Raw genomic sequence first — 25,616 nt, forward strand, 5'->3', positions numbered from 1 at the left:
GTGGAGGAGAGTTATTTATACATGCTAATTTGCACGGAGACGACGAACTGAATGAGATAAGAAATAAGAAGAATCGAGACAGAGAGAGAGAGAGAGAGAGAGAGAGAGAACAGAAAGAGAGAATTCAGGAGAAGCGGACCTTCGGGAACTGATTAAACTCGGGGATTAATTTAATTACCTAATAGGATTTGCGGTGTTCCAACACCTTTATAAGCGATTTCAACTACGAGCCCGTTGACTTCTCATGATCACGTTCAGTAGCAGCTTGAATAGCTATTTGAGTAAATCGGTAAGTTTACAAGTAATTGTTACTTCTCGTAATGAGTTTATATGCAGAGAGATGGGTGTAGAGCAGCGAGGGTGAATCAGAAAGCCGTTTCGGGACATTCGAGTCCTTTGAGAGTGCCGGCTGTGGTTATCCCTTTCCCCGAATGGAAGGACGTGAGTAATAGACGGGGGCACGAGTACAAAAAAAAAAGGTTCTCGAATTCTGAGATCGCAAAAGCGAGGATCCTCGCTCTGACGCTCCACAGTCTGGAGCGGAGTTTTTGACCGATGGCATTTTTTCGTCAAGCTATTAGCAGCTGTGTCTTGTACATTTGGTAAAACAATACTTTGCCATGCTGCGGAGCTTGGTTTCGGATAACATCTCGAGGCAGGAGCTTATCCCTCGCGGACATTTTCTTTGTATGTGGTGGAGAGAGAGAAAGAGAGGAGGAGGATGGAGAGAAGATGAGAAAGAGAGAAAAAGCCTCTTGCCTAACTTATGTTTCCTTCTGTGTACTTCCTGTTGTATTATAGAATTACGCCACCGTAGGCAGACCGAGTTTCAAAAGTCAAATTTTTCTCTCATTTTTTATCTCCTCTCTGAAGACACTCGCGTATTAAAATCATCGTGCCGGACCTCGATGCTAAAAGTTCAAACGATTCCGCGGAGAGAAATTCTTTGACAATTTTTTTACGTTTACTACGATTGAAAATGTTATTTTTTATTTTTCTTCAGTTTTACTTTTGATTTTAATACGCCGCTGAAAATATAAGTATATATGCAACCACCGATGCTGCACGGATATGTGTATATAATACGATGCCCAATAAAGTTTACCTTGTGCGTATGTGTGATTTTTTTTCTTCCAACATCTTACAGCAAGGCTGGCGGTCGAGCTTTTTGAAGTCTTGAAATTCTCGTGTCTTTTTTCTCACATGCGCGCAATGCCAACGACCGCATGCATGTACGACTCCGTCTAAAATATAATTTGAGTTATTGATGTGCCTGCGGTAAGACAGAGGGCAACGAGGCCCGAAGCGCGCGGGCCATTCGTTAAAATTCAAATTTTATTATCGGTGTGATCAGAACACGGGTAAAACTCAATTCTTTCTACAGTCACCGGCGCATGTGCATTCGTGCTCGAGATTATATCGTGTACACTTATATACACACGATAATACGAAGGTACGCGAGATGAGCAGCGGAGAAATTGCCTTCCAATCGTAAAGATCCGAGGAACAATCGCCTCCCACGAGACCAACAACGACGACGGATGAATCTACGTTGTTCAAACTTTTGCCAAAAGCAGAAGCGACTGTTGTTCGATAAGAGAAAAGGAAGTAAGACGAAGGGACGAAAAAAGTACATCCCGATCCAGCTCGCGTGTCGCGTCCAGTCATAAAGGTTTTATAGGATTCGACCGTCGAGTGCGGCGGCGTGCGCGCTGGTTTAATACGTCTGTATCCACGCCGGAAATTTCAGAGGTGAGAAGCAATTTGGGGTAAATTTGACTCCCGGCTTTCGGACGTGAGACGGCATAAAAGACGCGTCGCGTATGGTGTTAACGACCGACATTCCATAAACGTGAAATACACACGGTGCTTGGTTAAAACGTGGAAAATTCGACGCCTTGTAAATCAGAATTTACTGACCAGTTGAAAAGCTGTAACAAGAATAAATATAACCGTATAGGAACCCAGCCGGCTGGTCGAAGTAACTTCGAGTGTTTATTAGTCGGTTAAGGATTAATAATTCGATCAAATTTCAACCGACCGTTTGGCCAACTCGTGTGTCTATGGAAAAAAATCATTCGCACGCACATCCGCCAAATTAGAATCAATCATTTTTACCTTCTAGGTATGTGGTTCAGAATTTTCATCTCGTATCAATTTTTTTTTTATAATTTTTTATTCACAGATGTTTATCTCGAATGGTTCAATGAAACAACGTCTCGACGACTGAAATATACAAGCTCGTCAGCGATTAGAACCGAGTCGAGACTCTGTATTTTATTATACACAATAACAGGCCAATTAAGAATTATTAACCCTTTCTTATTACGGACATTACATCTCGTTAGGATTGCTTCGAAGAAGTATACGTACCTCAACCGTTGTACGTATATTGCAGAGGTTCTAGTCTCTTTACCCTGCATACGGGAACACGTGCAGCGGCGATTGTTAACCGATTGGAATTGTTAATTAACCAACCAACGAGGCTATTGCTGTTCTGATCGTGAGTCTCCGCTGATTCATACGTGTATCCTTGAAATCCACATCTGTAACAGGTTCAAGTGAATTCTTAACGCCCACGGAATGCTGTTGTAGATTTTGTGCAAGTCAGCTTTAATGAAAATAAGTAAAAAATAACAAACTTGAAGTGAATTTGATCTTCGTATTTGGAATTAACTTTATACGAAGCATCTTGTGTTAAGTTTCATCGATTTTAGGAATGTACATGAAGAAACTTGTTCGACTAGAAATTCACTACCATTATTTGACCAACACCAAGTTGAAAAGAGTAAAACTAACGCCATTTAATGAGAGTGAAAGGAAATCGCGCGACGATCCTTACGAGCATTGGAAAAGGGTAATTAGAGATCTCTAAAGGCATCACTTTTTCACCACGACTTGGAATCGTGTACATCTTATCGTTACAGACGAGTGTCGCATGGATAAAGAAATAACAAGTTCCCATGTAACGCTCGCGCCCATATCATGCGCGTACACCAGTCCTACGACAGTGCGTATATGTCATGGGAATAGACGAGCATGCTGCAGCATGGTTCTATAAATATGGATCAGCCTAGGAGTACCTGCTACGAATTTATTTCCATACGTGTATACATACATATTTACACACGTACGCGATTGCTATTATTATTACATATTGTATATTTATAATCACGGAAGAAACAGCCCCCGATCACAAGGCATGCAACAGAGTATTGAGTGTCGCGACGAGGGTGAGAAGGTTGAGGAGGGTGAAGAGGAAAAGAAGGGGAGAGGGTGCACTGCGGTGGTTGCTGATCCCACTGCCGCGCCAAATGCCGGAGTAACACATGTCCCAAACGTGTCACGGCTAAGAGAGAGACCGATGTATGTCCGTAGAAAAGAAGAGAGAGAAATAAGGGTGGCTGGGCTTTCCCCAAAACTGCAGGGTCGTTTTGCTACCTGCTAGCTTCCATTCGTCGTTTCGAGAAATGATTCTCGATGCTTCGGCTCGTCCACCGATATTATACGTGTATGTGAAAAACTCGGAAACGTCTATTTGACTTTCGGTATTATTCCTTTTTTCTTTTATAAATATTAGGAATTTAAAGATTTAGAGTCTGAACGAATATTCATTCGTTTATAACGTGTATATTTGTGTACGGTGATTCTTGTGTTCCCGCGCCTTTTCGCAGTTAACGATCTCTGGGATTGGCTCGAGTCGAATGACGTCACGTCAAGTTGGAGGTTAAGTTTAGTTGTTCGATTGTCAACCTCGATCATCGTAACGATCACGTTTGGATGGACCGATTTAAGAATTTCGAAGACTGGTGATTAGGTGGGGGATGAATGATCAGAGGGTTAATAACCGCGGTGAACTTTGTTCCATGAATTAAACTGTTCCGTTCAGTTTTTAAATTGATTCTCTTTAACGAAACTTCGAGAAAATCCCTAATTTCCACACGTGTGACTCTATAATACTTAAAAAATAGACAAGTCGCAAGACATAATTCCAACCATTTCCACAATACATTAACAAATGAGAATCAAAGCAGCATTTATGTATTCAAGCCGCCCGACCAGCCGCAGACGGCAAAACAGTGGCCGCTATTACCGATGTATGGTTCCTGCTTTTTCCGAACCGATATACATACATCAAGAAATCAATGATATACACGAGTGCGTTAAATTGCTTCATCAATCACGAGTAGGGTTTCAGATTGGTTGGTATCGACTAGACGCGCAAAAAGTGATTTCATACAGTAAGTATCCAGTAGGGTCGAGTACTGCACTTTTTCCGGCACATCGCATGTGGTGTTTCGCATTGCACCGACTGTGGTGTGGGAATAATTAGAGGTGCAATCTGGCGGAGCGTATCTGCAGAGGCGATTGCATCTCAACCCTCCAAAAGACGTAGCAGCGTCTCGGAGGCGAATTAGAATGGCTTGGTTGCTGATTAAGATTAAAGTATAGAAAACGTCGCCGAGGATAGGCGTTCCGCAGATGCTCGCAGCATTGGTGCAGCAGTTGCACATGCACGCGTGCAGGGAATAACTCGATGCACCCAAGACGTGCACAAGACGAGGAGTCCCTAACCTCTCTATATTTACTCGGTTGCAGCAGTGGCCTGCAAGTGTACCATAAGTCAAACCGCGTGCGCGCCTAGACGCGAGGGGGGGAGAAAAAAAGAAAAAGAAACATGAGAAACAAAAAAAAAAAAAAAAAAAAAATAGAAAGATGAAAAAGGGAAAAAAAGATTTGGAGAAAAAGAAAAAAGGGCGGGAAGGGGAACTGCGTGGACGAATCCACGCGTATACGCATCCACGCATCCATCCGCACGCACGTGTGTCGCGACTCCGAGAGTTTTTGGTTGGGGTGGGAGCGGAGGGGGTGGAGGGCTCGGAGGGGTGGGGTGGGGGGAGGCGGTGATTTTGACGGCGTCTATCGAGGGGTGGGGGACTGCCGGAGGCAGGGCAGGGGGCCGGGGGTTGTGGGCGAGCGGTTATTTCAAGCATTGGTCCGGCACTTAGCCCCGAGCCGAGCCTTCGAGCGCATCCCAGGCATCCTCCTTAGGCTAGTTCATCGCGCGCGCGCGAGTGCTGCGACAGTATTAAACGACGTGGAGGAGGATAAGGTCGACGGTCTTGACGTTCCTTGCGAATAACTGAACAAGTCTGAGAAAAGGATTTAAACGTAGAAAAACTTGAAAAAAAATTTTGAAAAAACGCATATTTTGACAAGTACTCTTTTTGGCAAGAAGCAGTCAACCGTATTAATTTCAATTCTACCGCAGGGGTTGAAATTTGTTTTCTATAAAATTCGTCTGTCAATAATTGTTGTTTGCTTTCTGTTCTTATGGCATTGAAACGTACCAACACATGACTCATGCGCGCTGTATTCTGGATTTTTATCAAGCCATGTCGTCATGATACGTGATACGTGATACATGACGTGATACGGTGTGTTAAAACCAATGGTGATTTGTATATTTCCGTCGTAAGAGCAAACAGTGATTTACCTTGATCTGTGAAAAGTGCATGTACGTCAATCAATGCAGGATATTATGTATCGTATGGAATGAAAAATAATTAAGGAAGAACTGATAATAATAAAAGTGTTTTCGTAAAACAAAATAACGTTCATCAGTATCCCCGAGTTTCTGTATATTCTATATGCCTACAGTCTATACATGCAATAAATTTAAAACACACCGAATGCGGAACGGAAGAGGAAGAGGGTAAAAATTTAAGAACATAAAACCACATCGACCAAACATCTTATACGTACTTTCAGTATAATACGAATAATTTTACAACGTTGTAAGATATTCGTCTGACGTGTGGAAATGTGGAATCGAGTAGTGCGTGGATAGAAATATTGGCAAAGTCTGTGTATTTGCAAAGACATATATTTTTGTGTGTATACGTGCAACGGGTCAAAATTTCTGTGAGAAGAAACAAAATTAAGAAAAAAAATATATAAGAATAAAGAAGACCAAAATTTAAATTTATAAAAAAAAAAAAAAAGAACGGACGAGCATTGGATTTATAGCCGCGAAGCAAGCCTGAAATAACAGAAGATCCAACGGCGCTGAATCAGCCCCGCAAGAGGGGACCGGAGAACAGTTTCTGACAGCAGCCACGCGCGCTCAATCCCAACTGCAAGGAAAAGGGAAAGAACGAAAAATCCCCGCCAACTAGCAGTTGGCGGAAGATCGCGGTTAATTCCGTTATCGCAACCGCGACCCGCAATAGTTGCATGTTAATGAAAGAACTCGATTTGTTGAAATTAAGAGAAAGTTAAGTTGAATCGCTAACTTTAACGCGGAAGATAAAATTTGAGACTTTGTTTTTTACGCCGGAGGGATTACAGTGACGGAAATCTGAGCCGACTTTAACCAAATCAAAATTTTCAACGGTGAGTAATTCGCGTCGTAATTATATTGATTGTACAAAATGGTATTATACTTAAAATACATGGTGTAAGTAGGCTGCGATTATTTTTTTATTCTTTTCCGAATGGACGAAAAATGTTTGTACCGATGATAATCAAAGTTTCTATACATATAACGGTATTCATTTTGAGTTTATTTCGGATTTGTTTATTCATCGTTCGTTTAATTTCAACCGTTACGAGTCTTCGATCGTTCGTATAATGAACTTCCGTCGTATGAACGAACGAAATTCCGATGAAACGTTTGTTGGCATCGTCAATTGGCGATGATCAATAACTAAAATAATAGAAGAGCTGCTATAGTCTGCACTGATTCACGGAACCGTCATCTTCTCACTAATCCAAGAAGCTAAATTTCACCCGAAACGCAGTAACAAACACGATTATCATCGCTGTTTTCGTTTTCGCCATCACTCGTGTCGAATATGACTAGCGAATTATATATACTGGTTCCCTTAAATACGAGAATGACATCAGCAGGCGGATTGACTTTGTAAAAGAAGTCGAGAGCCGAGCCGATACTTTGAAACGTTCTGTTTCTATAATAATTCAACAACGTACTCGAGTACCGGTATCCTATAAATATATTACACAAGTATACGTATGCATACGTGTATGTATATGCGCGAATGAAGTCGAGTAGGAATTTCATAACGAGCAAAACGCCTGGGCATCAATTACATTAAATACGTTTCATGTACACGCACACGTCGTTAAGGTTTCGTTTTGTATCGGCGTACTGCGTACATATCGTTGGAATTGAGTGTAGCTGAAAGGTACCTTTGTCCGTTTGAATACGATAAGTGTCATCGTGCAGACGAGCTTTCGAGTCAGACGAAAACTGCGAACCACTCTCGCATTACACTCGGTCTTGATGTAAAAAAATACCACTTTGTACCAACAATTTGCCCCTGCGCGTTTTACAGTCTATAAAAAATCACTCCATAGTCTTCTCTTAACCTTCGTGACGCATCGCGAGATCGAGGACCGTGTGCCATGCGCGTGGGTCCGCATACCTCGTACGATCTCTCATCTTTGCACGCGTGCAAAGTTAATTTTTCTTTTCACAACCGCCCCCGATAAGCCCCTTAACGGAAGTCCCAAATTTTTTACGGCACCATTTACATCCAAATTGGCCGAATTACCCAATTCAGCTGGTTAATCTGACAACGCGGTGTTCCATATAAATCCGATCCGTACAACACCGACTCAGCGACGGTACATATATTTATTTTTTTTTTGCTTTCTGTCTTTGCAAAACTTTCTCGCTTTTCGCATCTCTTTCTCTCTCTATATTTTACGCAAACGTTTAATATACGTACATGTGGATGAGAAATTGGAATCGGTCCAGAGAATAAGAAGTTAGTCAGACTGTCGGTACGCGTATACCGGGAATATTCACGTACGCTTGTAACACTGGTTTATCGCCGATATAGTTTATTTGTAAAAAGCGGTTATTATACACTCCCGCGTACTGCACGTATTTCGGCAGACGTTTTCCGAACTTCTCCACGAATATCTGAATCATGGATTACAACCGGGTTGCCCTGACTCATTTGTTTAATTTAATGTGTAAACTTTGAAGACTGGGCCGACCGATTTGACGGCACAGATACCGATTTTACTCTTGGAATGTCCGTTCTGCGGGTAAAAAAGTACAGTGCGTACCGCGTTAGGCTGTCTCGACCACTTGGAGACGATCAACGGATCACCTCGAATTGAATTGGTCAGAAATATTGAGGCCCGGGTTTGCAAGCACTGGAGGTGATCGGGCATTTCACGCATCGCGTTACGCGGTATGCGCGTCGAGTACGATCATCGAGGTCATTTATTCTATTCTGGCAAAGTAGCCGAAGCCAATCTGCTTTGCAAATGGAAGAACGACACTTCACCGTTAGTGAGTGAAGTTGATTGCAACTTGATTCCGTCCGGCAGGATATATTTCCACCGATCGGTAGCTTGCAAGCACATAATATCGTACTTATGGGTGCGCGGAGAATACGGTACCCACCGATCCCACATCATAAATCCCATGTCTTGTCGAGCACACTTATCGCCGTTTATCCGAGCAGCACACAGGCGATAAATGCATGTGCAGTTGAAGCCGTCGTACCTACAAGAGAAACAACGTCTCGGCTATGAAACTAGAAAACCCACGCCCGACTACCAACGTCTGACTCACGTCCTCAGACTTGAGACGATAAGCGAGGTGGTGACGGAACAAGAAGAATAACGAGAAGGAAAGTGATGGAAAATGACAAAGTCGAATCGCACACCTACGACGTAAGAAAAGAACCCGTCGAGGACCTCGTGGTAAAGGACTCGAGACAGAGAGAGATAGAGATAGAGAGAGAGAGAGAGAGAGTCTGGTACCCGATTTCCAACAAGTCACACTCCTGTCACCGACAATTAGTCTGTAGGTGGAACGAAAAACTATACAAGCGGTGTAAATCCGACCGAACCAGCCACGCGTCACTCTGAGGTCCTGAAAAGCACGTGGGTAACGAGACGTCGTCGAGAGTCGGCGTAATCGCGCTGCCCACCTGTTGGCCTCCTTCCTTCCACTCGTACACACTCCTGCGTACAATCCGGCATGCATAAAACCCCGAGACTCGTTCGACGACTTTTCTTCGTTGTCTACTGTAACGCGTCCGCAATAGAGAGGTCAATAGAACTACCGTGATGCCCGTTTCACACCCACCGTCTCTCGCCTATCTCATAACCCACGTCGTCGGTGTGAACGGCTAGGACAGACTGGCAGGTCGATCAAGAGTTGAAATTTATTTTTTATTTTCTTCCCTTCTTTTATTCTCGCTTCACGATAATGAAATCTCGGTCGAGTAGAGATAATCAATTTTCACCTATTTATACACTTTATACATAGTTAGATACTGATTTAATTTTGTTTCTTTAACAACGTTGCAAAATAATTTCTTCCAGTATGAAAAAACTTGCCTGGGACTACTTTGATTTCACAATCCATTAAAACTACCTCGTTGACGCTAGAAGAAACGTTTTTTCGTCAAATATTTTTGATTGTTTGTCTAGCCTCGCGTCAATCGGATTGCAAAAGAGATAACCTCCGGTCAGTGAGAATGGGCAAACATTTCAAATGCGATGGAGAAATAGACGATACGCGGGAAGACAAGGAGAATGTTTGAAAATAATTGAATATTATAAATAGAACAGAGTAAGATCCGATCTATGACGATCGGTGATAGTGATAACTGCAAAGGCGATAAAATAAGGTGAATAAAAGGAAGGAAGAAAACATAAATAAACGCATGTATGTATATATTACTCCCCCAAGAAAATCTCGCAACCCCGTTACATTAGCCAAATAAAAATAGACCGTATAGTTTCAAGTAAAATATACCGGGAGATCAGGTCCGCGGAGTAAGTTCACTTCACCCGGCTAAAGAAAGATGAGTTCGAAAACTGCTTGGGCGTTTCTACCGCGGTGGGCGACAGATTTGTTAAATACACCTACGTATACACGTACACGTATGTAACTAACCATCGGACGTATAAATATATCGGTGTTATTAATAAGATATACATATATATACATGCGTAGGATATAATACACCGGGAATGAAAATAGATATAGAGTTTCTTACGGGGATTCCAGAGCCCCGAATCAATACCAACGTACTCGCGTATAAAATCGTATCCGCGTGTGTTTAACACACGAGCTGCACCGTGCAGGCCAAGACGTAAAATGTACTTATTTACGATTAACCAGGCGAGGTCGAGGAGAGGAGTTCGTTGAAGAGGGAGGAATAAGAAATGTAAGAAAATTTAACGATAAGAAAGAAGGGAAAAAAATACATCTCAACGTATAAGGGGAAAAAAAAAGACTTTTACACTCCTCGAGGCATCGGGGCGTCAGGGTGGTCTGACGACGCTAACGTCGAATCGTTTAAAGTAACGAATCTCAAGTTTGAAACAGTACCTCGTATAATATATAAGTTGTCCTCGTCATGTCATGCGGCCGACGAGATATATTTAAACTCGATTTAATATCTACGTTAAGAATGCCGAATTCCTTGAAAAGTGCATACATGCGGATAAATCGTGCGCAATAGCGAGTAAATTATTTATAAATTTATGCTAATCGTTACGGATTTTGTGAGTTGATCGAAGGAACAATTTAAACTTCCGGGAATAACTGTTATTATCATTCTTAGTATTATTGTGATAAATGTAGAGAGCGTCGAATGGACCTGACCGAAAGGCGAATAATCAATCAAGCATAATAAAAACGTGCCAATTTAACGAGCTCCGATTAAGAAGATTGTCCGCAGCTCGAGTTCTCGTCCAGTTGTGTCACAGATTTGCGATAAAAAACCAGTCGCCTCTTCTCGCCCTCGGACTTTTTTTTATTTAGCGAACTTAGAAGGTTCTCCCTGTTCAGCGAGGACTGCGCAATTACGGAGTTAGATGGGTGTAAGTAATTGATTGATAAAAGAGTCACGGAGAACTGCAAGACGACGTTCGTTCGATCGCGAAACGAATCTAAAAATTAATTCAACTCGGCATTCGACTGCGAAGAATGTTTCCTAATCATTTACGCGGCTATTTTTTCACCGCTCAATAAGCTTCCGGCGCCGATCCCGGTTTACGCGCAAGAAAACTAACCGCATACACAGGCAGCAGGACGCTGTTCCGACACGCGAAGCGAATAGCAATATCGTATTTGCAATCGTGACAGGGTAAATCTCTCCTTTCCCATCGTAAACGCCGGCGGATTTTTCATATTCTTCTCGCAGCGTTTGAAGCGCAGCGATTTATCGTCCGTGGAGATCCATCCTCTCGACTTAACTGTTCAGCTTCCGTTTCCGATCGTTGAAAAGTCACGTTAACGAACTCGAATCGCAAAGTCGCATTTTCCGATGTGACTGTAAACGATTGGGTGTATAAATATCTGGAAAACGGTGAAAAATATTGTTCGCGTAACTCTGCACGCCCTGCAGCAGGTTGAGAAAGAAAAAATTAATTGAGTCGATCGGCACAAGATGGTCTGAAACGATGTTGCACCGGACCGTCATCTGTCTTTACTTACGCAGCGTCCAACTGGATGTTACTACTGCACGTTGCATAAACACATAATCGTAAGTCGAGCGAGAGATTGGCTTAATGTTCTTAAACTCGTTATTAGTGCAATAGTATGACTATTACCATCATCATCGTCATCATCATCATCATCATTATCATTATCATTATCATTATCGTTTCTTATTAAGTCGCGCTAGATATTCCACACGGAAAGTATTTTCCCGCTGCAGTAAATACGGTGCGGGATTTCACGCGCAAGTGTTACAACAACAGATGACTGGAAGAACGAAAGAAAAAAAAAAATTAAACAAATTCGCGAAAACAATTAGGCGAGAAAGAACAAGAGAGAGAAGGAGGAGGAGGAGGAGAAATCTGACGAGATTAGTTTATTTACTCGTAACGTAGCGTACATGTAACTTGAGCTTCTCCGCGTACCTACCGTACGACTTACGGACCCCTCGAGGATCTTGATTTGTTCTCGGAAGCTCCACGGTCAATTCGAATCTCGTTTTGTTTCTGCATATGCTCTGCATGGCGTTTAATCGAGCCAACGAGCTCTGATGAGTGATGAAAACACGGCTTGACTGCTCGCCGTTATACACGTATACAGTGCGATTCAGAATTAATCGATAGAGACACCGAGTGTAAATGCCTCGCGAAAATCCGATACCAAAGCTCATTTTCAAAAACTTTAAAAGTCCAGTAGCTTCGGATTTAGAAGACTTTCGAAATTTAGAGGTCAGACAGCAGCGTATGATTCGTCGATATGAAAACTCTCTAAGTACTAAAATTTCCAAACTGTCCGTCCCTCGAAATTTTTCCGAAGAATTCACCCCGATCCGTTAAATCTTGTGAACAATTCCAGTCATACCTAAATCTGTAACGTTCACTAAACAAAAGTAGCTCTCGTTCCTTTATTTATCATTGTTTAAATTGAGCGTTCTTATCGACGTTGTTGTGTCGTTGTTATTAGAACTAATTCCTATAATAACAGTCGGCCGGTGGGATGGTGGAAGGAGAAGAGACGAAAGCCCGAAAGACGAGGAACGGACCCGTCTCTCAACCACCCGTCGTACGTACTCGAAACTTACACGCTTGCACGCACGTCCCATTGGCGGTCGTCGGTTGCAGCTGTGCGATGGATTATTATGCAATCAAACCATTAGTAAGTTTATTGTGTCTACCACGGTGCAGTCCTCGTAGAGCATCGACTGCGCGACGTTCCGAAGAAGGAACGGAGGACGAACGCGCGTCGTCGCCGTGGCCAAAGGCCAAGCGTCGCGTCGTTGCGAGAAGGTTTGTACGACGTGTTCGTCTTCTGCGCATCGGTATTTTTACACTTTGTAATGTCGCCGGTTTTTCTTTTACGGCCAAAGCGCCGTCAGGTCGCGTGGCAAAACGGGGGCATAAAACTCGATATCGCTACAAGCTCGCCAGCCGGCGCATAAACGAACCTTGAAGAGCAAAGAGAGCGACGACGCCTCCGGGACAAGATCCACCTGGAAGAGGCGGGTAAGAACGTTTATTGAGTCCAACGCTGGAATGGCGCGACGTTGTACCGCGTAAGAGATCCTCCTCGTAGAATCTCGTCTCTCGGCTAAGCAAATAACCTGTTGCCGTTGCCCCGTTGCGGCCTGTTCATTCATGGGATGGACACGCATCTGTCTTGTTAGCTACCGCAAAGCGAACTCTTTGTGTGTTTTTTCAAAGAGTTTCAACTCATCGTACGTACCTCGCTCTTCTTCTTCTTCTTGTTCTTCTTATCCGCGATCCTCTTTGCGGCAAGTAAGAAGAAGCCTGAGTGGGACTGCACGAAGAGAGCTTCCAGACACCGAGTGATTGGCAATTTCACTGATGGGAACTGGTTAGGTGCGTTCGTCTTTGATTCTCGTCATTTTCCGTCTCTTCTCAGAATCTGATACACTTGAAACTCCACTTGTCACACACTGCAAAGACACTAACGCGTTTGAGCGACGTCGTTTCTTCAATTTGTGAACTTTTCCGGATTTTTCGAGAACAACCGTCTGCCGCCTCCTTGCAAGACAAAATCTACGACGAATGGAACACCTGTCCGTACTCCGGACCAGCCTCTTCTCTTCCTCTCTTTTCTTCCGCCGCTTCGGTTCTCCGTTCCTTTTCGTTTAAGTGACGGTGGTTTCCTGCCAATTAACAGCACAAGTATTTCAGCCTCCGATACCAAAGCTTCCTGAAGAATTCCGAGGATTTCCGAGTTAGAATTTTACTATTGCAAAGTCTTGGAGTACAGGTTTTTCTCGTGTTCGTCGTTTACGCAGTCTACAAACCCGTCTTACACGGTGTTCCGTTCAGTAACTCGATATCGCGGATCTTCCGGTCCGTGTATATATATTATATTATAAACGTACGCTCGGCCATTTCTTGGATAGTTTATTTAGTAAAATTCCAGTCAAAATTTCGACGAAAATAACGTAAATTTCTGGTACCCGTCGAGAGAACAAGTAATAACAAACATTCGGTATTTCGAAACGTGCCGCAAGGGCAACTCTTTGATATAAACCGAGTTGAGTTCTGGATTCTGCCAAGTGTCTATTTGGTTTATACCGACGATTTTATCCCCATTTTCCACACGCCAATCGCAAATGAACGCGCGTCAGAGAACTTGTAAAATAAATTACGAAAATAAACATAAAAATCGTCACTTCCTTACTTCGCAAATTCGAATATATTTCACGGTACCTTTATGCGATACATAAAAAATAACCGATAGTTACAAATCGTCTAACAATGAAAGACCAAAGTTATTTACGAGCGGCACTAACGATAAGCCGATGAAAATCCACGCAGTATATAAGATATCCGGAAGTCGGATGTACGTTCAAAAGCCAGGCATAAAATCACCGAGTAACGATCTCGACGGTAGAACCGAAGCTGAGTTACCTTGGCTTAAATCGAGTCTAGGATCAATTTCAATACCATTTTAGTACCCTCGTATGACGTTAGTGCCGGCCCGTGATTAGACGACCGATGTGCCTCGTGTACAAATGCGAACCGCGTATACGAAAAGGTCTACTAGCTATTCCTAGTGTCAGCACGATCTATAAGATCAGCGATCGCGATAAGAACGAGACTTCATTCACAACGATCGGCACAGTAGGTACCTACATACACGCTGTTCAAGTCTTCGGTTAATCTCTTCACGTCACGTTACGGGCAACCATGAGGAATGTAGAATGAGAATTAAGTTGCACATCAAATTCATGGGTCCAAGCGTAGGAGTGTCTAAAATTCTACGACGCCACGAAGGTGGGACAAAATATTATTTGCCATGTTTATTTATTTATTTATTTATTTATTTATTTATTTATTTACTTACTATCGCGAATCGAAAACCAATGCCAACAAATCCTTAGAGTAATAGGCCAGGGGTCGCAACCAGAAGAATAAAACCATCGAAAATAGTAAAGTAAACCAGACGGAAAGACACCAAAGAGAAGGCTATTATTACACATCGTGAAATTGACTCGAGCCGTTGCGATTCCTGACACGAAAGCGCAATCGGAAGGTGTCGCTGCGGGTTGCACGTACACGGCCAAGGGTCGATTCCTTCGTAATTATCGCTCCTTGGGTGGTAGAATCGTCCGATAAGACGTCGAATCTTGTGTTCGGCATAACGCGGGAGCCCGTACCTGGGGGGTGAGTGCATTCCAGGATGATGTTGATTACCGCGAGGCCCTCGGCGTCCACCTGACCGGCTTCGCGTCAGTCCGAGTACCCACCTACCTACCTACCTACCTACTTCCGAGGCAGCGTGGCGTTGAAACACGCCATTAGCGTCACACTCGACCTGCGCACGCATTAACATATCGGCTTACAGTAGTTACAACTCGCACCGACCAAACGAGATAATTAAAAAGATTAGTTTACTACCTCGAGCGGCTCCTCCTCTGCTTCTCGTTCCTATATTGTACTATTACACACGGCTGTAATCAACGTCGATTTAACGCGATTACGAACACTGTCATGGCTTTGCACGCTTGTTACAGATCCACGCGAACGCCTCTCGGTTTCTTCGTGCACTGTTTAACCGATTTTGTAAATCACATTTTCGCGACGGGTAATTAAAAAATCCCAGTTGCTTTATTCCTCTCGTCTATACCGTGTGTGGTGGACTAATATACCGATGCATGATTTAATCACGTAACTTTAGTTATGTAATATCGAGTTGATGCGTAAAAATGTCGAAGTAACGGGCGAGGATGGTCGGCGGACATAATGCGAGTGACTTAATAAACCTTGAAAGATGTTATACGAAACGGAAGTATACAGTATAAGTGGTGTGTTGTTTAATGTTCAGTTATAAGATATTTTAAGAACATGACCACACGAGAAAAATGAATATTCGTATAAATACAAACGGAAACCAATCGTCTTTATTGCTGTTGTTGTTTTTCTTTTTTCCCCTCGCAAATAAAATACGCATTGATTTAAAAGTCACAGGTGAATTGTTTCAATCAAAATCTGGGTCATGGAAGTAATATCATAATTATCTAAATGTTTTCAATACGAACCGAACAGCGTGTGTCGCGATTTCTTTGATCAAACCCCGGCCCTCTGGGAATTTTCGTCGTCTGATAAATTGTTGCGTTGCCAAATAATTTCTTAACTCGCGATTATTAGACCCGTGGGTCGACAGTCCCCTGCGGACGCCCCCTGATCTGACGTTAATTATCCGACTCTCCAACTGTACCAGAGGAAGAAGACGAAGATGAAGAAGAACTGCTGCAGCCGATACGCGGCTGAAGTTTAATTGAATACGTTGGCGAAGCGAAAAACGTTCCTCGGCTGGCTCTCTCATCGAAAAATTTACAGAGAAACCTGACAGGATCAATTTGCGTGACCCGCGTGTCACCGAGCGGCGTGACGACAGGCAATATTCTCTCGTGTCGAATAGCGTCCGTAGAGACGTGAGATGGAAACGTATTTAGGTCGGGTTCTCCGTGTATTTACGTCCCGTGTTCACGCAGACACAGAATGAGACCACGATGCACGCTGCACTACGTATGCATAAACATTTGGGCGTTCGCGCATTACGATATTTATGTGTCGTCCGTTGAAAAGACGCGGAATGCAACGGCTCGCCGGATGACAATGAACGAGTCGAGACATTCTCTTCGCGAACGGCAAATTGGTCCGTACGGGATAGCTGGGTATGCCGAGATTATACGTCGCGACGCGTCGGCGGATTTCTCGCGATCACGCTGGATCACGATTTTTTTCGTCGAATGGGAACCGCGTTGCGCTCTATGAAAGTTATTTATCGCCGGCGCGGTGAGTCAGGGCGGACTTCGGGACCCCGACAAGAAGCTCGACTTGTACTCCGATGCCGCCTTAAAGCGGCGAGCTTTTTAGAAGAAAATAACGTTTGAAAAAACTTGGAAGAAGACTAATTTTTCTCAGAACCTGACCTCGCGACGACGACGATCATGAGATTTATCGAACCACGTGGTACGAAACGGGTGACGTATTTAAACGCGACAACTCGACCTCACTCCCAAGAACAAAATAAACGGAAATTAATAAATAATAGAATACTATTCCCACATATTTGTATTGTATAAATGAAACAAACGAAAAAACGATTCGCGTTCAGATTGCGGAAAAATCAACCTTATGTACGAATGTATAATTACACAAATAAGCCGAAAGATACGAATGTAAATGAATGCATTTCGAACGTGCGAACCGTTCGTCCGTTATATACGTGCACCCGTAAACACTTTTTTCTTCTTCAAACATGCGTGCAGCAGCAGCAGCGACGGCAGCGTCGATCCCGTGGGCGTTATGCAAATTCTTGTAAAACGCGAACGGGAAGCAACCGCGAGGAAGTCATCGCCTGCAACACGTATGCCGTGTACTTTCACCAGCCTCGAAAGGCGAAGCCCACACGCGGAAAAAGATTACATATTGACGAGGAGCCAAAATCCTTACATTTCCATGCATTGTCCGCAGGTAGCTGCACGAGTGATAATATGCGAATCGTATATTTTTGTGTACAATCTTCACAGCGCGATACCGCGGAAGACGCTTTGGAAATTTATGCAACGAGTGAAATTATAGACATTCCAAATAATTACTTTGATACGCGTACAATTTTTTGGATACTGCTATTTTTTATTTTGAACCGTTGAACCGTATGAGAGATGTCAGCGATTTTTACAATGTACATTAATAAATGTGATTTTTTTAAAATCTACACTTACAGTGAGTGAAAAAAGGAAAACCGACAAAACGGAACTCATGAATATAAAAATGAGAAAAATGCTTTTATATGACTGTAAAAACGAATTTCAACTGCAACGGCTGTAATAAACTGGCAGATCGCGCATACGGGAAATTAGCACGAAGGTAGGATGCACACATTACGTTTACAACCGGCTTTTTCGACAAAGAAAAAACAACACTCCGTAACGGTGTAGTTTTATTATTCCGTACAAATGTCAGTAGAATATACCCACATGTATATCGTCGTTGTTCAGAGTCTATGGTAGGTATAATGTCGTTAGGTACTCGCTACAAAGCTAGAATAACCTAACATAATGCACAATGACCGGATTCATAGGCGTATAATACTGCTGCACATACAATACACATATAGCTGTATAGCCGAGTGACAAAAGTCGGCTTGTTCGTTTCACAACGAACAAATGGCCATAAAAATCTTACCTCACACACACACACACACACACAGATATATATATATACACGTAGGTACAATACGTAGAAGACAGAGTCTTTAACTTGAGTCGAGTCACGCGTCAAATTATTGCGACAAAAAAATAGAGACGAAAGGAAAGAAACATTAAAACATTCTTCCGTTCTCTCTTTCGTCAAGTCAAACAATTGTAAATATTCGACAGACGGTAGTAATTAGACTCTTGGAAGACGATTGCTCACTATATTCTCAGTAGATAAAATGAATATCGAGATGTATCCGAAATCGTATGAAACTGGTGATTAAAAATGATTTCGACAGTTCGAAATATGTGGTGCCATTATGAAATCTACGTCTGGTTGTAGAATCGCATTGAATGAAATAAAAATCATCTGACATCGATAAATTTTTTAAGCAACAATCAAGTTCTTGTTTATTAATCCTCGAAAAATAAACGATCCCCTGTGCAACGGAGTAAGAAATGTACGTACATTTTACGTGGAGGGGTGGTTTTTTAGTCGCCCTGTGACGCCTGCGCCGCAGAACGGACGATGTGTAAAAGATACACACAGCGCGCTATAAACGGTAAAAGACGTGGTTAAAGAAGAAGAAGAAGAAGAAGAAGAAAGAAAAGAGGAGGAGGAGAGAAGGCACGCAGGGGGATGCAGGGGTGCGTACAAGCCGGCGTTGTCGACGTCACACGTGCACTGTTTCCGGTGTCAAAACAAATCACGATGGACTTCCGCTGAGCGGCGAACACCACCAGGGTTACCTTATACAAGACCAAATAGCTAGACCGACTCGCGTTGGCATCGTGCGTCAACCTATCCGGGCGGTAGAGTTTCGTCCAACGATTACGTGAACGGTTTTGTAATTGTTTAAACAGATTCGAAACTGGAGATAGCGAGGAGTCTCGTCTTCATCCCGCGAAGAAGAGCGTCGAGGACTTTTGAACCGGGTAATGTTATTCCAGAGTAAACTTGAAGCGAACTGGAAGTCGAAGCGCGTGTCTGGAATAATTGACAAAGGTGACGCGAAATTGATATCGCGCGTGAAACGTCTGCGGTTATTGGGGAGGATGACGTCCTGCGACTAGGTGAAGGGAATTCCGGGAAGAAGGGTTCGCGTCGCGACGCCGTCGTCGCCGTCACGGCTCGATTCACCTTCTCGTCGTTGTAGTCACCGGAAAATCATCGTACATCCGCAGGATTTTGTCCGGGTGGGTGTAAGGAAATAAAGAAGAGGGGACGAAGAGGAACCAGAAATTTACGCAGAAGAAGAGAGAGGAAGTTCTCTAATGAGCCGCGCGCCGAAGTAATTCGGCGCAGATGCCCCGGCATGAAGGCTGGCGCGACTTCGAGGGTCGATTTCGTGCCGACTCGAATGCCACGCCAGAAACGGCAGATCCCTTCGGGAATCAGGGACACGTGGTTTCCTCCCTGAACAAAAAGGAACAATGCCTTCTCTGTGAAGTTGGTAACAAAACAAAGCCCAGAGTCCAGGTATCGCCGACTCGTTGGAAAATTTAGCAAATTTTCACGCCGATTTGAGGCATCTTCTCGACTTTAGACTTTACAGACGATTGCGGCGTGGGCGGTTATCGTGTAACCGGAGAAGAAGGACGTGAACTTGGTGAACCGCGTTAGCAGCTACTCTTTCACCCACACGCTAGTAGGGCGGCTAATATTTCGGGCTTAAAGACGGGTGCGCTGCCTTATCATTCGTAAGTCGTGGTGAGCCTCGAATTAGCGTAATGCTGACGAGTTGTAAGTAGCCGTTTCCTGACCAGACAACAACGGTCGTCGCAACCGTGCAGCGGTACGTTGGGTCCTAATTCCCGGTCGAGTGACTCCGGTCCTCTCGACGTCTCCTTCAAGTTCGCAAGATACGAAGGTCTTGGAAATTGTCGAAACACCCACTCTTACCGAGAAGCTATCGTCGAATCAAAAAGCGTTCGAGCGTATATCCGGCGATATTCTTACATCTTATTGTGCGAAATCGATTCAACTCCTTCTTTTTCATTTTCTTATTTTTCGGTTTGAAAAAATAGTCGTGACCGACTCAGAGTTAGATTTTTTGCGGGGTAAAGATAGCGGTGAACTCGTGTTAGGGAGAGGAGGCTTGTCAGCAGGGTCGTTTAGGCGTCTTTCGATAGGACGTAAACTGTCCCTCTTGTACCACCGACTGCACCGCACTCGCATCGGCGTCTGTATGTAATGTATATATGTATATATCGAGATAGATGCGTGAAGAAGATAAAGATGTTTAGATTCGAGGCGCGGACGTTGAAAAGGAGACAAGGCCGCCCCTCAACCCGCCAAGGGTCCGATACACATCTCTTTCTTTGCTCGGATGGCTGCGGGATGGTGGACGATGCAGGATGGATGGATGGACGGATGGGTGCAATGGATGGACGAGGTTGAAACCGAATGAATTATGCATCTGTTGGTTGAAGTGCCGACGATGCTGCAGCGTATGCAGAATGTTAAATCCGCATTTCTATCTTGCTAAATATCGATTGTGAAAAAATGAAAAAAAAAAATAAATAAAACAACGTAACGAAATTTGTATAATATTCGATGCACGGATTAATCGAACGAATCGCGCACGATGCGCGGTATGTTCAGCACGCGCCATCTGTTCAAAAAGTTGCAAAATTCCGATTGGCGGATGGGGAGAGAGAGGGAGAGAGAGAGAAAAAGAGACCGGGGCAACTCGGCATACTGCAAATTAGGCAATAAACGGGAATGCGATCAGGGTAGGGTATATTAACCGCTGAAAGGTTGTGCCATCTACCAGATAATTCACTAACCGTGCCAAGAGTAATCTGGTCAAAGTTTGAGAATTGTCTTTGAGCGATGTGTCAGATCCAATTGCAGTTATACTAGACAACGTGTTCAAGTAAGGTATTAGGCTCAATTTTTACACGATTCGTGATATAATTATCAGCAGATCCTCGCGCCCGATTCCAAGGTAAAGTAAATTGCTTGTGCTACGTTTAAATCGCCTTTTTTTCTTTCCTCAAAGAATAAAAAAAAAAAAAACACTTTCCTACGCTAGCACGATTAGCACCCGCTGAAAAAAATTAATTGTCACCGTCACTGTTGCAAAAAATAAATAATACCTGTGTAATCATTTTTATGCCAAGGCGGTTTGAATTCATTCCACATCACCTTCAAATTCGTGTGTTCCAAACATCAAAACCCAATTTTTACCGCAAGTTATACGGTCGAACAGTTTTCCATTTATTAAACTTACATCGTAAGCTGTGAGAATAATATATGATTAAAAGATTCGTTGCGAATAATGAGAAGAAAACCGAAAACATTTGAATTAAAATAATTACCAAGTTGAGTTTTAAAGTATATTCTTAACCATGACGTGTGAATATATGAGATATGTTGAATTACATAAATGACCAATCTGAGATAGTATTGTGAAAGAGTCTTAGAGTTGACGATCTTTGATCTCTGAACAAATTTACGACGATTACAGTTTATCCTTGTTTTGCAATAAAAATATGATATTTTTCTTCTTTCGACGGTGCGTAAAGTATTCACGATACGTGTATGTAGTATTACGATTAATAATCAATGAAATTAAATCGTTAAAATGAAAAATTGGAAGTTCATAAGGCAAGAATTTTTTCTCATTAATTTTCACGAATGATAATTCTTGTCACGTAAGTAGCACGCATTCCTTGAAGTAATATATTTCTCGAAGAATATTGCAACCATTAAATAATAATTACAGTAACAGGATTACAAATACCTCCAGACTGATTGAATTTTTGGAATCCATTATAACGATAATCTTATATTTCTCCCCAATGTTCGTACCGAAACACAAATGACGTTGCAACAAATCGTTCAAATTCTTATACAATCACGGCTAAATAATACCCGCAGCGATTGAACTTGAAACATAACACCGAACATCGGATTTCTGTACGTGAAATCAATGACATCCTCAAATGTATGCCGGGTAAGCATAAGCAAACACCCTGCGTGCCGTCAGCGAGTAGAGTAAATAGATAAACAAATTCTTTTTTCGAGTGATAAGGCCGCGATAATGCCTGTGAGGAAAATAGGAGAAAAAGGAAGTTTGTAAGGAAAACAAAAGTCCGACATTCGCGTCAAAGTCGCGTGTCGTTAATGGTTTAATATATGAACAAATTGTATCACGCGTTGACCCCAGCTTGCCAACTCTGCAATATCGTTAATCAATTGTTATCTTTGGTGTTATGTACACATAATAGTGTTCATTCGGTACTGGTAACAAGATTCGAAGAAGGAAAATATGTCACATTGGTACTCTTTAAATTCGCTTTTCTCGGGCAGCGCTGAGTTCACTTTGCATCGAGGATGAATAACGTGAAGAAAATTTTTACTGATTGTGAGTAATAAAATTCTCCGAAAGAGCAACGTACCGTCGTTTCGTGATAACGATTTAGAAAATACTGGGAAATTAAATTATCGGTACTACGTGTGTTTACAAAGAGAGGGACAGCAAATTCTTCCACGTCCATTCGTTCTGATGGATCTATAAACAAATTTGACTACTAAGTTTTCGTTTGCCGAGGGCATATGATGTAGATACATAATCATGTTGAAGTTAGTAACGTATCGTGACGATTCATGCCGAGGTAAAACCGTTGTAACGCAAGTTTTTTATTAAATTGTCTGAGATTCAGTAAACCGTAATAAAACAAATGACTCATCTAAACGTCATAAACGTTAAAGATACAATTCCTTCAAAATTTTATCTCTAAACCAGGTTCTCGTTGTACGTGTAAGTTACAGTTTTTCCCCTTCTTCCAACTGACCGAGAAAAAATGCTTCAAACTGTTGACAAAATTCCTGTTAGGTAAATTCATTAGAAACAGGGTTAAACCAGTTGGAGTGCAACCCGAGGTCGGATAGCTTATCAGCTATCGCGCACCTTTTCCCACTGTTCCTTTTCCGTTTCTTTTTCTTTTTTTTTCTCGTCATTTTTTCCCATTTTTCGTTTTATCTGCTTTCACTTAGTCTCCGTTGAGATAGGCCCACGTTGTCCTCCAGACCTAGACTTGTACACATATATTACCCACATGCTATACGTATAAGACAAGGCATTAGCATACTTGTTCCTTACTCTCCGCCAACGTGTCCCACTCCTTAATCTCGGATCTTCGTTCGCTGCACTAATATCGGCCGTAACGATTCATTTACCTACGAAGCGAGCTTCGTGAAGTACACCGTTAAAAAATAACATTAATTTATATTATATTTTTCACGACAGCGAGTAATTCACTCTTTTTTTATTCTTGTTATGTTTACATCTTTGCTGCTGCACATATACTGAAAACGTATTTTCTTTCCAACCAATTTTCATACTTACGGAAATTTTACAGATCATCATTTGAACGAAATTTCTACGAGCCTGAAATCAATTCTCAACATCTGACATGAATTTACAGCACGGCATAATTTATTCGCAAAAATATGATTCCTTAGACAGAATTCTCGTAACGTATTTTCGCATCAATCTATAATACCAAAGAGTTCAATTGTCACAGCAATGTACGGATTTCTCATTCAAATACTTTTTAAAACCAACATTCATTTATCGTGCAATATTTCAATTACGCGATCCCCTCGCAAACGCAACATCGCATATATCCTTCATTAATCGACACTTTTTCGTACACAAATGTCGTAATTCACGTGGTATAATTTTGATACACACGTGTATACCGGATTAAAAAACAGACATCTTGCAATTATGCGAATAAAGTATCGTACGTAAGTATACGTGTACATGTCGTACTATGGATGCCTAAATATATGTACATACGTATTATATGTATGGTTTCGAAAGCAAAGTCGACCGATAGGCGCGACTAATTTTCAAAGACTCCCCCGACTCTGAGGTCTATAAATATTCTTGGCGCGCGTGCTGCCGTCGTGCGGCTACGCCCCCCCCCCCCCCCCCCCCCCACCCCACCCCACCCCACCGAGCCCCATTGCCCCCCACCCCCACCCCCACCCACCAACACTCCTTCGCCCAAGCCGGCACACAACGTGCTTGCGCACAGGAAGCACGCCGCGCGTGTAGGTATAACTCTGCCTCTATCTGTAAGCTCGCGACGCGTGCTTTCGTTATGCACGTCACGAGATCGTCTATTGTGTTGGTCACGTGACTACCTTATACGGCGTTGCTGCTTACCAATCGTGAACGAAAGCGCTCCTAGAGCGAATTATCATCCTTAAAAATGGTTTCGCGCCTCGCTTATTCTATACAGGCATATCATGTGATTATATATATATATATTGTATATATATTGTATATATACGTATACGCGTATGCATATCGTTATGAGCTAGCCATTTAAATTATACACGCGACAGGTACATGGCTATTATTTTCCATAAAAAAACCGAGCATTCAGTGGTGTTTGTTATAAATTACAAATCGATGGTTGTAACACGTGCTTTAGGATTAAATTAGGTTATTTAAAGTGGAGAGAAATCATTTTGCAATTGCTAGTATATCTTATTGAACCGGTCAATTATTTTGTTGTTTTAAGCGAGGCGAAATTTTATTTGTTGAAATAAAAAGTACGCAAGATCGAATAAATTATACGTGTGTAACATAATGTTTGAAAATATAAACTTGTGGGTTTCGTCGTTCTTTTTCTTTTTTTTTTTTCATTCTTTTGCGAACGGAGGATTGAGTCATTGTCACTTTTATACACACCGATTCGTCTATCTGCCGAATTGACTGTACGAACATCGGGGAATTTTTTTGAACAACTGATTATACGTATAATTAATTGTTCGCTTCTCTATCTCGTTTGTTATCGTAATTTTTTGTTCTTTTTTTTGTTCTTGTCGAATCTATCCGACAAAGAATGAGCGAAGGAGTAAAAATATGTCTGACCAGATAGAACGATTACACATCTATCAAGTCGACCGCGTTACGTCGTATGCCAGGGAAACCCAAGCGACGTAATCGTAACAGCCGTAAATTATTTATTTAATAAATCTCATCATCGCATGGGCGTATCACACATATGTAGATATATACATACACGTGGTACAAGTATCATATACGCTTAGGCGCAAGCGAGTATTATTTTACCATTCTCCTTTTTTCAAACTACCTTTTTTTTTCAAATAGATATATACAAGCTAAGTGCGCGGGTTAAAACTAGCAGTAAATTACCGACTGACTCAGTAACCGTTGAGCATTCTTGTGGTTTTAGCTTAAAAGGCTTCTTTCTCGAGCTACAAAATATAGCGCAACAGTGCACAAATGGTCCTTTGTTCGAAAGAAATAAAAGAAGAAAAAGTAGGAAAAAAAGGGGGGAGAAATAAATTTCTTCCACTCGTTTTGACCTGGCTCAATCAACGCCTCGTGAAAAGCCTCACCGAAATAGGCCCTCGCTCTAATT

At 42.4% G+C, this 25,616-nt stretch overlaps 1 protein-coding gene and 1 long non-coding RNA gene across 4 annotated transcripts in view; one reads left to right on the forward strand and one right to left on the reverse strand.

The window, feature by feature from the left end:
* The window catches only part of LOC124307478 (uncharacterized), a 43,112-nt gene that overhangs the window by 3,925 nt on the left and 13,571 nt on the right, over positions 1–25,616 (reverse strand). The window contains exons 2-3 of the long non-coding RNA XR_006908826.1: positions 2,374–2,546; positions 1,106–1,244 (exon numbers count right to left, since the gene is read on the reverse strand). This is a non-coding gene — a long non-coding RNA (uncharacterized LOC124307478). The remainder of the gene's footprint in view (positions 1–1,105; positions 1,245–2,373; positions 2,547–25,616) is intronic.
* The window catches only part of LOC124307465 (fibroblast growth factor receptor homolog 1-like), a 48,105-nt gene continuing 27,505 nt past the window's right edge, over positions 5,017–25,616 (forward strand). The window contains exon 1 of one of the 3 annotated variants that reach the window (XM_046769128.1): positions 5,017–6,396. The gene's annotated coding sequence lies outside the window, so the exon portion shown is untranslated. Of the gene's footprint in view, positions 6,397–20,995; positions 21,155–25,616 lie in introns of those variants that run through there. The other 2 variants (XM_046769127.1, XM_046769129.1) reach the window with 2 other exon arrangements.

The sequence above is a fragment of the Neodiprion virginianus genome, chromosome 6 (genome assembly GCF_021901495.1).
Source record: "Neodiprion virginianus isolate iyNeoVirg1 chromosome 6, iyNeoVirg1.1, whole genome shotgun sequence".
NCBI classification, from domain to species: Eukaryota; Metazoa; Arthropoda; class Insecta; order Hymenoptera; family Diprionidae; genus Neodiprion; species Neodiprion virginianus.